Below are 12,939 nucleotides of genomic sequence, written 5' to 3' on the forward strand. Positions count from 1 at the left end.
TGTCGGTACTGAAGTTTTGTGACAACAACAGGGGTAAGAGACCTCAAATATCTGACTGAACAATGCAAACGTCATGACACTACTGAGATGACGGACTTTAATCAGAGAGTCATTGATAAATTAGCTGGACAGAAAGAAAGGAGGGCAACATGTATGTTCAGTAGTCAACATGCTAGTCTGTTGTTGCTGTTCTCTTTTGTTTTTCCTTTCCTCATTCAATTATATGTGGGAAATCAATGTGTAAAAAGATAAAAGTGAAGACAATGTTTTGCATCTTGATAAATCGGGATTTCATCGGGATTGAAAAAGTTGGATCGGTGCACCCCTAATATTGATAGGATAGCATCTTAACAGTTGATGGAGATTTGTGGGATGCACATCCAGGGCACGAAGCTCCCGTTCCACCACATCCCAAAGATGCTCTATTGGGTTGAGATCTGGAGACTGTGGGGCCATTTTAGTCCAGTGAACTCATTGTCATGTTCAAGAAACCAATTTGAAATGATTGGAGCTTTGTGACGGTGCATTATCCTGCTGGAAGTAGCCATCAGAGGATAGGGACATGGTGCTCATAAAGGGATGGACATGGGCAGAAACAATGCTCAGGTAGGCCGTGGCATTTAAACCATGCCCAATTGGCACTAAGGGGCCTAAAGTGTGCCAAGAAAACATCCCCCACACCATTACACCACCACCACCAGCCTGCACAGTGGTAACAAGGCATGATGGATCCATGTTCTCATTCTGTTTACGCCAAATTCTGACTCTACCATCTGAATGGCTCAACAGAAATCCAGACTCATCAGACCAGGCAACATTTTTCCAGTCTTCAACTGTCCAATTTTGGTGAGCTTGTGCAAATTGTCGCCTCTTTTTCCTATTTGTAGTGGAGATGAGTGGTACCCGGTGGGGTCTTCTGCTGTTGTAGCCCATCCGCCTCAAGGTTGTGTGTGTTGTGGCTTCACAAATGCTTTGCTGCAGACCTCGGTTGTAACGAGTGGTTATTTCAGTCAAAGTTGCTCTTCTATTAGCTAGGGATGGGCAACAGTGGTCGAGTAATCGAGTACTCGAACGTGACAGCGATCATCGATCATGAGAACGATGATCGCCCTGAAAAAAAAAATATTTGTCTCTTTTTTATTGGTTATTGCGTCGTTTTGCGCAGTACCGGAGGTCTGATTGGTTAGCGTTATACAACACACCTCCAGACCGCGGCGAAATAAAGTGAAACTGAGGCATGAACTGTAGTGATGTCTGGAATCACTGATCATTAAATGGTTAGTGCAAGATGTGAAGCGCCAATCTGTCATAGCCTACACAGCATTATAATGAGAACACCGTGGAAAATGCTGTAAATGATCTGTGCTTAGTTCCCCGTGTATCAGCTGATCCACAGAGAAACTAGCGAGAACACTCAGACTAGCGCGTGAAGTTCATGAGCGCATTCGCGTCCTTTTCTGCAGATGCACGTTGTAAGATTACTTTTATGTTGTCTATATCTGATTAATCTAATATAAAACGTGTTTGATTGAGCTTAATAAACTAGCAAAGCGCTGCCGTTATACCGGCTGTTGTTCATTCTCTTCAGTTTCAGCTCAAATGCATTAATGCTCGAGCTCGACATGGTTTAGAGACAGATATTCTTTTTAGATTAGGCTATTTCTTTCTCAGAATCATTGACATTAGTAATGCAGCAGTGCTATACTGTTCTCGTATTTTTTAATAGTAGACTAGTTTATTTAAAGTTGTTTTTCGTTATGAGTTCGAAAACGCGCAGTGATGTCTGTAAACGCTTCGATCATGAATAATAAAATTAAGTGCATGATGTGCAGAGTCAATCTGTCAAAGCATTATAATGAGAACACGATTTTAATACAATGTTGTTTCTGTGTGCTTTCGTTGTCCGTGTATCAAGAAGAGCGCATTCAAAATGTTCCGTTTCAAACCATAGCCTGTAAAATCTAGCACGCTGAAGTTCACGTGCGCATTCACGTCCTTTTGTGTTGATTTATGTCGTAATAGGTTCATAATAATCTTCATATTAATATTGATATAGGGTGCATTTGGTTGAGTTTATTAACCAGCGAGCAAGCTCTGCAGGGTGGTGTTATTTCACAGTTTCAGCTCAAAGGCAATGCTCGATATTACTGACTTGGTTATTTGAGACGGTCATTTTATAAAGATGTATCTTTTTCAAAAGACATTTATGCATCATAATCTAGCAGTTATTTTTTGTTTTATATGTTCATGTTTTCATATACCTGTTTTCATGTCACGTTTGTATTTGTCAACAACCATTTTCATAACAGTTTTCATTATCTCAATGACGGACATGCCCCGCCCCCTGTACATGCCCCGCCCCCGAGTACTCGAGTACTCGTTTTTGAGACCTATCGATGATCGAAATGAGAAATTGACAAAAATGCCCATCCCTACTATCAGCTTGAATCAGTCGGCCCATTCTCCTCTGACCTCTAGCATCAACAAGGCATTTTCGCCCACAGGACTGCCGCATACTGGATGCTTTTCCCTTTTCACACCATTCTTTGTAAACCCTAGAAATGGTTGTGTGTGAAAATCCCAGAAACTGAGCAGATTGTGAAACACTCAGACCGGCCCGTCTGGCGCCAACAACCATGCCACGCTCAAAATTGCTTAAATCTCCTTTCTTTCCCATTCCGACATTCAGTGTGGAGTTCAGGAGATTGTCTTGACCAGGACCACACCCCTAAATGCATTGAAGACACTGCCATGTGATTGGTTGATTAGATAATTGCATTAATGAGAAATTGAACAGGTGTTCCTAATAATCCTTTAGGTGAGTGTAAATGAATATTAGCTGGTTATTTAAAATTATTAGAAATGAATTCAATATTCAGGGATTTACACGCCTACCCTAGTTTACAAACAATATATCAAATATTTATTTTTTTAAATCATACCCTTATTGAAATCCTAGAATCCTAGGTTTAGCAATTCGCGAGCGCTGTGATTATAAGCCGCAGTGTCAATGTGACAACAGCATCACTGTCACATTATTATTCTATATCTTATTATTGCTCCAAGTTATCATAATTAATAGTAGTTGATAATTAGCATATTGTGTCTAAACACATATTAATATCACATAATATATCAAAAGAAAGAACAGACCCACTGTTTTACTTCAGCTTCATAATTTTTTTTTATCGACACTTGAATGTTGCAAGTTTCATGAAAAAGCAACATTTTGATCAAAAAGCTGAGAAAATCACGTTTTTGTAAAAGACTAACGTTAAGTCCGAAAGATGAACAAAACAGATGTTGTAGATTGAGTTCATCAACAGCCCAAAGCTTCACAGTCCTAGACCTCGTCCTGGGTTGACATTTCATTCAATAACATTAGGCAGTTGTGATTTATATGCTGTTTAATGTTGATGATCGCGTTTTTACATATGCATCTGCTGATATCGCACGTTGCTGCTTCTTCTCGCCTGTGTTTTGATCAATTCCAGTCCAGGAAATGGTCTACAGCGCCCCCTACCGTATAACAGTGAACACATGAAAAGCCATTGGCTATATAAATATCGAGATAACAAAAGACAAAAAAAAAAATCACTCACTGGTCTTAACTGAATAACTTTTAATAAGGGTTAATCTATATTTATATGCAGTGACATATAATTTTATGCAGACTATGCAGTGATATTTTACATTTGATTACTATTTTTGTACCTGACAATCTAGTTTAGACCTATTTGTATGTTTGTTCTGCTGTATTAATTTGTGCTTTTGCTCGTAATTTGATTATTTGTTCTTATTTTATTACTGACTGTCTTTAACAATATATAAAAAAAAATTATATGAGTTAGGATATTAGTATTTAGAGTCATAACCTTATTTATTAAGGTTACATGGCTCAAAAACAATACTAGGCTTGTTTTATTTTATTTATCAGTTTTTCTGTGGTGTAACCAGTGAAAATTCTTGCAGGGCATGTAAAAATTTGAACCCCTGAAAAAAATCCTTTGCATTGAGCCCTGAAATATATCACTAATATAGATTGGCAGCCAGTGAAGAGAGGAAAGAACAGGTGTAATATGTTCGCGCTTTCATGTCCCTGTCAACAAACGAGCTGTAGCATTCTGAACCCTCTGCAGTCTAGAGAGAGAGGCCTGACTAATGCCTATATAGAGGCCATTACAATAATCTAGACGCGATGAAATAAAAATGTGGAGAAGTCTTTAAAAGTCTCTAGAAGACAAAAATGATTTTACCTGGTAAAAATGATTTTTAGTGGTAAAAATGTCGAAGAGGAATGGAGAACGTGACTGTTGTTTTTTTTTCTTCTTAAAAGCGACAAAATCCAGAGAAACAACTTAAGCAAAGCCAACCTCTTTTGTGTTGTAAATAGTTGTGTGATGTATAAATAAATGTTGTTTATATTTATTTATCAAATTAATTAATTTATTGTCTATCTATGGCAACATAAAGCTGGGCATACACTGTGCGATTTCAGCATGTTTACCTACTCACACTGTACAAGTGAAATATGCGCGAAAAAAACCTATAAGAGAGATAGCCTATCAAATGCATCAGCTATCGATATCAAGAGCATTTAGCATTTACACTTTATGTATATAAATGAACATTATTATTAGGGTAGGCCTACTTTTATTATTAAATTGATATTACATTTAATTTGCCCCCGCGCTAATTTTATAACGCATCAATGCATAACCGATACTCTGCATAAAAAAAGAATAGATAGATTAGCTTACTTCTCATTATTTCAATACATTTTGCCCAATTAAACAAGGAATTATAGGCCTATAATTAAAATGATTATCAGTCTATAATATGTCAGAACACTGCAATAATATCAGTATTATTATTATCATCAGAAAGTAAGAGCAGCTTTATTTCAAAAACAACTTGTTTAACATGAAATGGGCCTAGACTTCTCTTCTAATTTGTTTCACAATATGGGCCACAAGATAAATATTAAGAATATAAATTAAGACAGTTATAGGCTACATTATCAGCATATGTTAAAGAAGATGTAGCCTATCTTGTCTCTGTGAGAATATGCGCTGAAAGCTCGTCGGATTTTACTTTCACTTTCACCGACTTTCATGCACATTGCGTTTTTGCGTGATATCCACTGACTCGCCTTCATGATTTAAAACGAAAAGATCAAGGCTGCATTTCCCGAAACCTTCTTAACACTACGTCGTTCTTAAGTTATACCTTAAGGTGTACCTTAACGTTAATACGTGTTTCCCGAAACTATCTTAGTTAAGAATACCTTCTGTAAGTATTACTTTCGTAAGGTTGGTCTGGACCACTCTTAGCCATACCTTATCACTATTGACAGTTCATTCCACTAGTGGCCACCACTGTGCAAAAAGCGTCTTTACATGTCAGTCTATACGAATATAATTCTGAAGTTGTAATATACACCTAATGTTCAATCAGGCTAATTTTTTTTAATGAAAGGATTACAATTGTCATTACACTAATGTTTGTTAGATTTTTAATTATATTATCCAAAGGTACATCAGCTGGCAAACCATTAGACAGGAAAAGCTTAGGAGCCTATTTAAAGGGAATGATTGTGGAGGGGAGTTTGGTCAAACTATGGCAGCGAGACAGCGAATAGTTGTGCTAAATCAAAGACGGCGCCGTCCGCGGAGCCATTTAGTGTATATGCACTATTTCATACGTGAAAACTTTAGTCCCCTGGCTACCATGTCAGAAGCCGCTATTCAAAATAAATTTCGCCTGCCACGACAGCAAATTGAGCAGCTTTTAGATCTTGTTGGTCCAACTTTGTCGAGACAAACTGGACGGAGCTACCCTCTCAGCCCTGAAATCCAGCTGCTGGCGGCTCTCCGTTTTTATGCCGTGGGGAGTTTTCTGGAGGTGGTTGGGGATGGATATGGGCTGAGTAACACCTCGGGGTGGCGGTGCGTTCATTCAGTAACAGAAATTAGTTATTTACACAATAATGTAATGCAGCTGCTGGGCAATCATCCCTGATTGTGGAGTAAATTAACACACTATGGAAAATATATTGTAATAATATAAATGACTCTTTCAAATGTCAGTGAAGGCATACTGCCAGTTAGTGTAGCGGGTTGACGCATGATGCGGTTGAGCATGAAATTGCTGGTTCGCGTACTCATGTCAGAATTATATAAAATTTAGTTTGCAAGTTCAACTATTTCTGAAGTGCTTCTTTTATAAAAAAATAAAATATAAAAAATTTGCATAAAGCAGTGAAACAACCCCTGCATAGAGTAAATAATCGATTCTTGAGCTATCGATATAAGCCACTTCAGCACCGCCGCCACGGACAGCACCTGCTAACGTCGCACTTAAGAAGGTTTACCTTAAGCAACCTCCTAAGGTATAGTTCGAGGAACACACCTAGAAATGGTATACCTTTAGTTAAGTTATACCTTTAGAGTCTTCGTAGCGCGCTAAGAGACAACGTTATCGGGAAATGCAGCCCAAATCTATATAGCGCCGTGACATTTTGTAATTCTTCTCTTTTGTCAAATGATGGACAACGGTTCACATTTTTCCCATGATAATACAATTAAGTAAATATTAAATAATAGTAAATAAAATAATTTGTGAAAGTAAAACAGGTAAATTAATATTCAAAGTTAAATGAATAAAAGAGGCACTAATGGGATAAACACGGTGGTTTGAACGTCTTAGATTATCCATTTTACAACACAAACTGGAGGCAAGCAACAATTTACTAAATTTCTGCTATTTGATAACTGCCTACAGAACTTAAAGATCTCCCTCTTTTCGTTTTCTTTCTTGCTGCATTAAAGATGAAATGGTTGAACTTCTGCTTTCGCGCAGGCGCAGTGATGAGAAATAGAGCAACAGTTCTAGCTCTGCTTCAGCTGTTTAATAACCTCACGAGGAGCGGCCAGAATTACTGACATGCACATGCCAGACTAGCTGAAAATCGGCCTGACCCAAAAAAAGAGTCCCACGAGTCAGAATTCGGCTCGAAATCGGACGAAAATCGCACAGTGTATGCCCAGCTTTACACTCCCGCTCCGCGACACTTGTAGTTTCGGGAGGTCTTTTTTATACTTTGTTTTGTGATTTGACTATAACGGAAAAGCAGGAGAGTAGTGCGTATGCGCTGTGCACAAGAGAACACAACTTAGAGACTTTATTAGACTTTTAGCGACTGTTTGGACAAACCTTAGCATGTTTCCGAATGTCACCAGTGCTGTCCTGCGAGCTCAAGGTCTTGCTGTCCCACAGAAGTCTCTCTCCGAGTGTCTGATTTCCCCTGGAAAACTGTTCCAGTGGGAGGAGTCCTCATGAATATTCATGATGTCCCCCCTCTTGTGGGCGTGTCCTTAAGGTAATGAAGTTCCAGAGTTAGAAACAACATGAGGGTGAGTGAATGCTGACAGAAATGTAATGTTTGAATTATTCCTTCAAAGAAATCTTGTATGGAGGACCAAACCTGCAGAAATTAAAAATGTATTAATTAATAAGTGAATAAATAAATATACAAACAGATGAATAAATAGATAAATAAATGTGATAATAGGAAAATAAATAACAGAATAAACAACTTGATAAAATAAATATGATTCAGTTTTATAATCAAATTAAATTTTTTATTATTTTTCCCTTAATCTATAATTTTCTGCTTTGATACATTTAAAAATATATATTTTTAACTTTTATTTATTTTTTAATTAATTTTAATATTTATATATTTATTTTTACATTTATTTCTGTGTGCATTCATTTATTTTTATATTTATTTATTCCCACATGTATTTAGTTTTACATTTATTTTTACTTTTCCGTGTGCATTGTGGAAATGAGGAGGGCGGTCCTTGTGTAGCTTCAGCGCATCATTGGTTGAGAGCTCATGCATAGAATCGATAAAGCGATTGAGGAGAAGTTAATGGCGGCCGGATAGTTCTTTCACAGACACCAAACTTAGCAATGTTTCCAGCAGTTTGACCCATTGAGAGATAAGTTTCAAAGGTACTTATCGGAAGCAAGTACGATGGTCGTCTCACCGTAGTGTCATCTGACTCAGGGGCGATTCTAGGATGTTCATTTTAGGGGGCTCAGTCCCCAGTGAGTGTATGAAAAAAAAATTGGTAAGACTTTAGTTTAGGGTCCAATTCTCACTATTAACAAGTAGCTTATTAATATGCATATTAGGACACTCTAAAAAATGCTGGGTTAAAATTAACCCAAGTTGGGTTGAAAATGGACTAACCAAGTGGGTTGTTTTAAGCAAACATTTAACCCAACCGCTGGGTTAAAACAACCCAATTGCTGGGTTAGTCCATTTTCAACCAAACTTGGGTTTTCAGCATTTTTACAGTGGATATTGGTTGTTTATTATTTCGTTTCGGGGGCATGGCCCCTTGAGAAAATTTTGATTTCTATGATCAACATATGTGCATTTTAAGATGTTCTGAACGCCAAAAAATGAGATAACTGCTTGAAAACCATGCCAGTGGGCAGATATGACTGATACAGTTTTTCCATTTTCGTCAGTGAAGAAAGTAAACATATGTTTAACTGATATTTACATGTTTTTTAATCATTTTTGAAGGCTAACAGGAAAGCTGGGTAACTAAATATATTAAATTAATTCCCAATATGCACACATTCATTACAATTCTTATGACCAATAAAAGATGAAAAAAGCTCAACTTTTTTATTTACTGAGAGCTACACATGAAATTATTCATTTACAGTATGCACACATTCATTACTATTAATCTTAGGCCTAATCTGAAGAAAACGGCTTTGTTAATATTTCTTGTTTGTTAATTATTTTATAAATGACATTACATAGGCCTATTTCAAATAAAAATGGCGAAATTAGACAAAAGTTTATTAATTTGCCTTAATATTTTTGTCATTTGTTTAACATCCTCACTGACTCACAGAAGCAGCTGTCAGATATGAAATGTTTAGTTTAGCTTCATATCTCTCACTTGACGTCGAGTCCCGCTGCTAAAACTCTTTAGCTTCTGTGAACATAAATCCCGCCTACTCTGATTTGATTGGTTTTCTCCAATATTTAGAGATTGACGAGCCGTGACAGACCAATGAGAGCTCAGATCAACACACACACCTCTGCTTCTGACGTGCGCTCTGTTCGACGCCACAGCGGATTGAAGAACAGCTGATTAACGCAGATTAAAAAACGGGACGAAGCCCAAGCCTCCCGCCTGGACAGAATTTTAAATTCTGAATTTTAAAAAGGGCCTAGAGACGCCCATGATCTGACTCGCACAGATTTTGAATTCGACAGGGTGTAGCTCTTTCATGTTTACTATCGCGGACATTTCAGAAATAGCTAACGTTAGAGAGTTGCCCAACTTAGCAAATGAAGTCGAAAACAGCACTCCAAATGACTGTTGTTTAGATTAGATGTGCTTATCGATGTTTTAGGAGCGCTATATTTCGATATGAATGTGGAAATACAGAGTGAATTGTTAGGCACTCTACAAAATATTTCCCAGCACATTCAAAATCTGTGCGAGTCAGATGGCACTACGGTGAGACGACCATCATACTTGCTTTCGATAAGTACCTTTAAAACTTATCTCTCAATGGGTCAAACTGCTGGAAACATTGTTGAGTTTTGGTGTCACGCAGCAGCCATTTTAAGTCCACAAGACCGAAAGTGCATATGGACTGTGCCATTTGGGACAGGGCCTTAGTGGTCGTGTGATCGAGACACTCAGCAAGTAAACACTTTTGTGAGCTCTGGTCGTTTCGCTTTTGGCCTAAAATCTAGTACTGCCACCTTGTGTTGACATTGTGGAACTGCACAAGCTGTGGACAAGCTGCGGGCCGTTTGAAATTCATCATTTGGACACCCCTGGCACCCCAGTGGGTGCTTCTCAATTCTTATTTGTGCATCCTCATTTCCTTTCCTAGCTTTCTTTCCTCGCGTCTTATCTCCACCCCTTTTAGGACGCAAGGAAAAGACGCGAGGAAGGAGGAATTGAATGAAGTGAAATTATATATCCTCGCTCCCTTTAGCGTCACTTCAAAGCGTTGTCAAATAATGATTTATCCACCGCTGAATTTAGTTTGCACGTCGGGATTCTTGAACATTAGAGATAACTATTTATATTGTAATAGTTTCAACCCCTACATAATACCACATTTGTCCATTTTTATTTATTATTACCAGTTATTAATAACAATTAATTATTCCCAGTTATTAAATGCTTTTGATTTGTTGTTTAGTTTTTTTCTTTCATTTTCTTGTGCTTTGATATAATTCTGCAACTGTCAGTTGTTGTTATTTGACAGAGCCTACATTTGTGTCTTGTACATGTAAACATAATAATCATGAATAAACTGTGGCAAGATGTGAAGGGGGAGGATAATTTATACATGCGTCACGTTTAGTCGATAAAACACTTCCGCAAAGGATACACCCATGTATCCTCGCTCATGACTCCTCAGGAAGCCTCCTCGATCCTCGCCTCCTCGCGATGCAATTAGAGAATTGAGATGTCCTACAAGATGGCTGAGCTCAGTCAGTTTCCGGGTCATAGGATGGAGGAGCGAGGAAACGAGGAGAGTTATTGAGAAGCACCCAGTGTGTAGTGAGAGTAACAAGTGCATTTAAGAGTAACTGGCATTCCAGTCAGTAAAACACATGAAGTTATTATTTAGAAACACTATATACTTTATTTGATGTGTTTTTTGATAATAATTATGCTGTAAACACATCTAAATAAAACTGTCTTGAAATGTGTCCTTTAAATAAAACTGTCAAAGACACAGCACACATAAATAATAACGATAACAAAGTAGAAATACAAAACTATCTCGAAACTGTCATGGTTCAGGGTGCATCATCAGCTTCTCCATGTTCTCTGTGGCCTAATCCACACGTACAAGGGTATTATTTTTATAAACAGAGTTTTTCCCTCCGTTTAAAAAAAAAAACGTGTTCACATGAAAATGCAAAACACGCTATGAAGCGCTGTCAAGAGCATGCCAAACCAACAGGTGGCAATATAACCCCAACCATAAAGCCATGTTTGCCAATCAGAAGCCTGGACAAAAAGTTTATTGCCAGTTCCGGTTCTGACGCAACTAGCCCAAATCTGAATCCAAAATTTCACCGTCAACACTGTAACCAGAGTTTCTAAAAATGTTCACCCTGGCAGGAGATTTCAAAAAAGTTCGGTTTCAGTGTCCGGATACTGCGTTTGCGGGTCCTGTTTTTTCCCCTGTTATGTCTTATTCTGTGTTACAGGAGGAGCCGGTGAGCCTGGCGAAGGTACCGGAGGCGTACCATGATTTGAGAGCAGTTTTCAGTAAATCCCGAGCTTCATCTCTTCCCCCGCACCGCCCATACGACTGTGCTATAGATCTGTTGCATGGCACTTCTCCGCCTAGGGGGCGCCTTTACTCTCATTCCAGACCTGAGAGGGAGGCCATGGAGGCTTTCTAACTCCCCGGCGGTCTTCCAGGCACTCGTTAATGACGTGCTCAGAGACATGGTCGACAGGTTTTTGTATTTGTTTACCTCGACGACATCCTGATCTTCTCCCAGAATGAGCGCGACCATGTCCAGCACATCTGACGAGTGCTCCAGCGGCTGCTTGAGAATCGTTTACTCGCCAAGGTAGAGAAGTGTGAGTTTCACGCAAGGTCGCTTCCGTTCCTAGGATTTATTCTGTCACCCGACGGTATCTGAATGGATCCCGCCAAGGTAAAAGCTGTGGCTGATTGGCCCAGCCCAGATAATCGTAAAGCGTTCCAGCGATATCTGGGGTTTGCCAATTTTTACAGCCGTTTCATTCGGAACTTTAGCCAGGTCGCCCTTCCTCTGGCTGATCTCACCTCCTCTCATAAACGTTTGCCGCAGGCTCTGACTGCATTTACAAATTTAAAGAGTCGCTTTGTTTTTCGGCTCCCATCCTTGCTACTCCCGTCTCGACAGTTCGTTCTGGAGGTGGTTACGCCAGAGGTGGGGGGAGTGGGGGCTATTTTGTCTCAGAGATCCCCTTCGGATGACTGAATACATCCCTCCCCCTTTTTTCCCACTGGATAGTGGGCACGGTGGTCCCTTTTATTGTTTGGACCGATCAAAAAAACCTAGAGTACATCCACACCGCAAAGAGGAAAAATTCTCGACAGGCTCACTGGGCACTGTTTTTCGGTCGTTTCAGGTTTAGCATCTCCTACCGCCCGGGCACCAAAAACAGTAAGCCCGACGCACTTTTGCGGATCTTTGAGGGTGAGGCTAAATCCACCCTCCCTGTGACTATTGTGCCTCCCGATCAGGTGATGGTGGTGGTCACCTGGGAGGTGGAGTCCAGAGTCCGTACGGCACTGCGCAATCTCACGGTTCCCGCGGGGTACCCAGAGAGCATGTTGTTTGTGCCCGAATGGGTCCTACAGTGGGGCCACTCAGGAGCGACTTGTATGTTAATCAAGCAGTGGTTTTGGTGGCCGCCCATGGCGCAGAATGCTCGTCAGTTCGTGTCGGCCTGTCCGGTTTGTGCTGCGGGCAAGGGCTCCAATCGACCCCCAGCAGGGCTACTCCAGCCGCTGCCAGTCCCTTCGCGACCCTGGTCACACACAGCTGTGGACTTTGTCACAGGCCTACCACCGTCTAGTGGCAACACCGTAGTCCTCACTGTGGTGGACAGGTTCTCGAAGGCGGCCCATTTTATTCCCCTCCCCAAATTGCCTTCAGCGAGGGAGACAGCAACTGTTGTCTTGGATCACATTTTCCGTATTCATGGCCTCCCGGTGAATGTAATTTCTGACAGCGGCCCCCAATTTGTGTTTAAGTTTTGGACAGAGTTCTGTCGTCAGCTGGGGGCGACTGCGAGTCTATCCTCTGGGTATCACCCACAGATGGTCAGGCTGAGCGGGCTAACTAGGTTCTGGAGAGGGTCT

The 12,939-nt window shown here is 39.9% G+C and overlaps 1 protein-coding gene across 4 annotated transcripts in view; it reads right to left on the minus strand.

Moving 5' to 3' along the window:
- The window catches only part of LOC307136633 (NACHT, LRR and PYD domains-containing protein 3-like), a 72,280-nt gene extending 64,965 nt beyond the window's left edge, over nt 1–7,315 (minus strand). For all 4 annotated transcript variants that reach the window (XM_079833830.1, XM_079833827.1, XM_079833829.1 and 1 more), the window contains exon 1: nt 7,216–7,315. The gene's annotated coding sequence lies outside the window, so the exon portion shown is untranslated. The remainder of the gene's footprint in view (nt 1–7,215) is intronic.
- Between the last annotated feature and the right edge of the window lie 5,624 nt (nt 7,316–12,939).

This window comes from Gobio gobio (genome assembly GCF_949357685.1).
Source record: "Gobio gobio genome assembly, chromosome: 13".
NCBI classification, from domain to species: Eukaryota; Metazoa; Chordata; class Actinopteri; order Cypriniformes; family Gobionidae; genus Gobio; species Gobio gobio.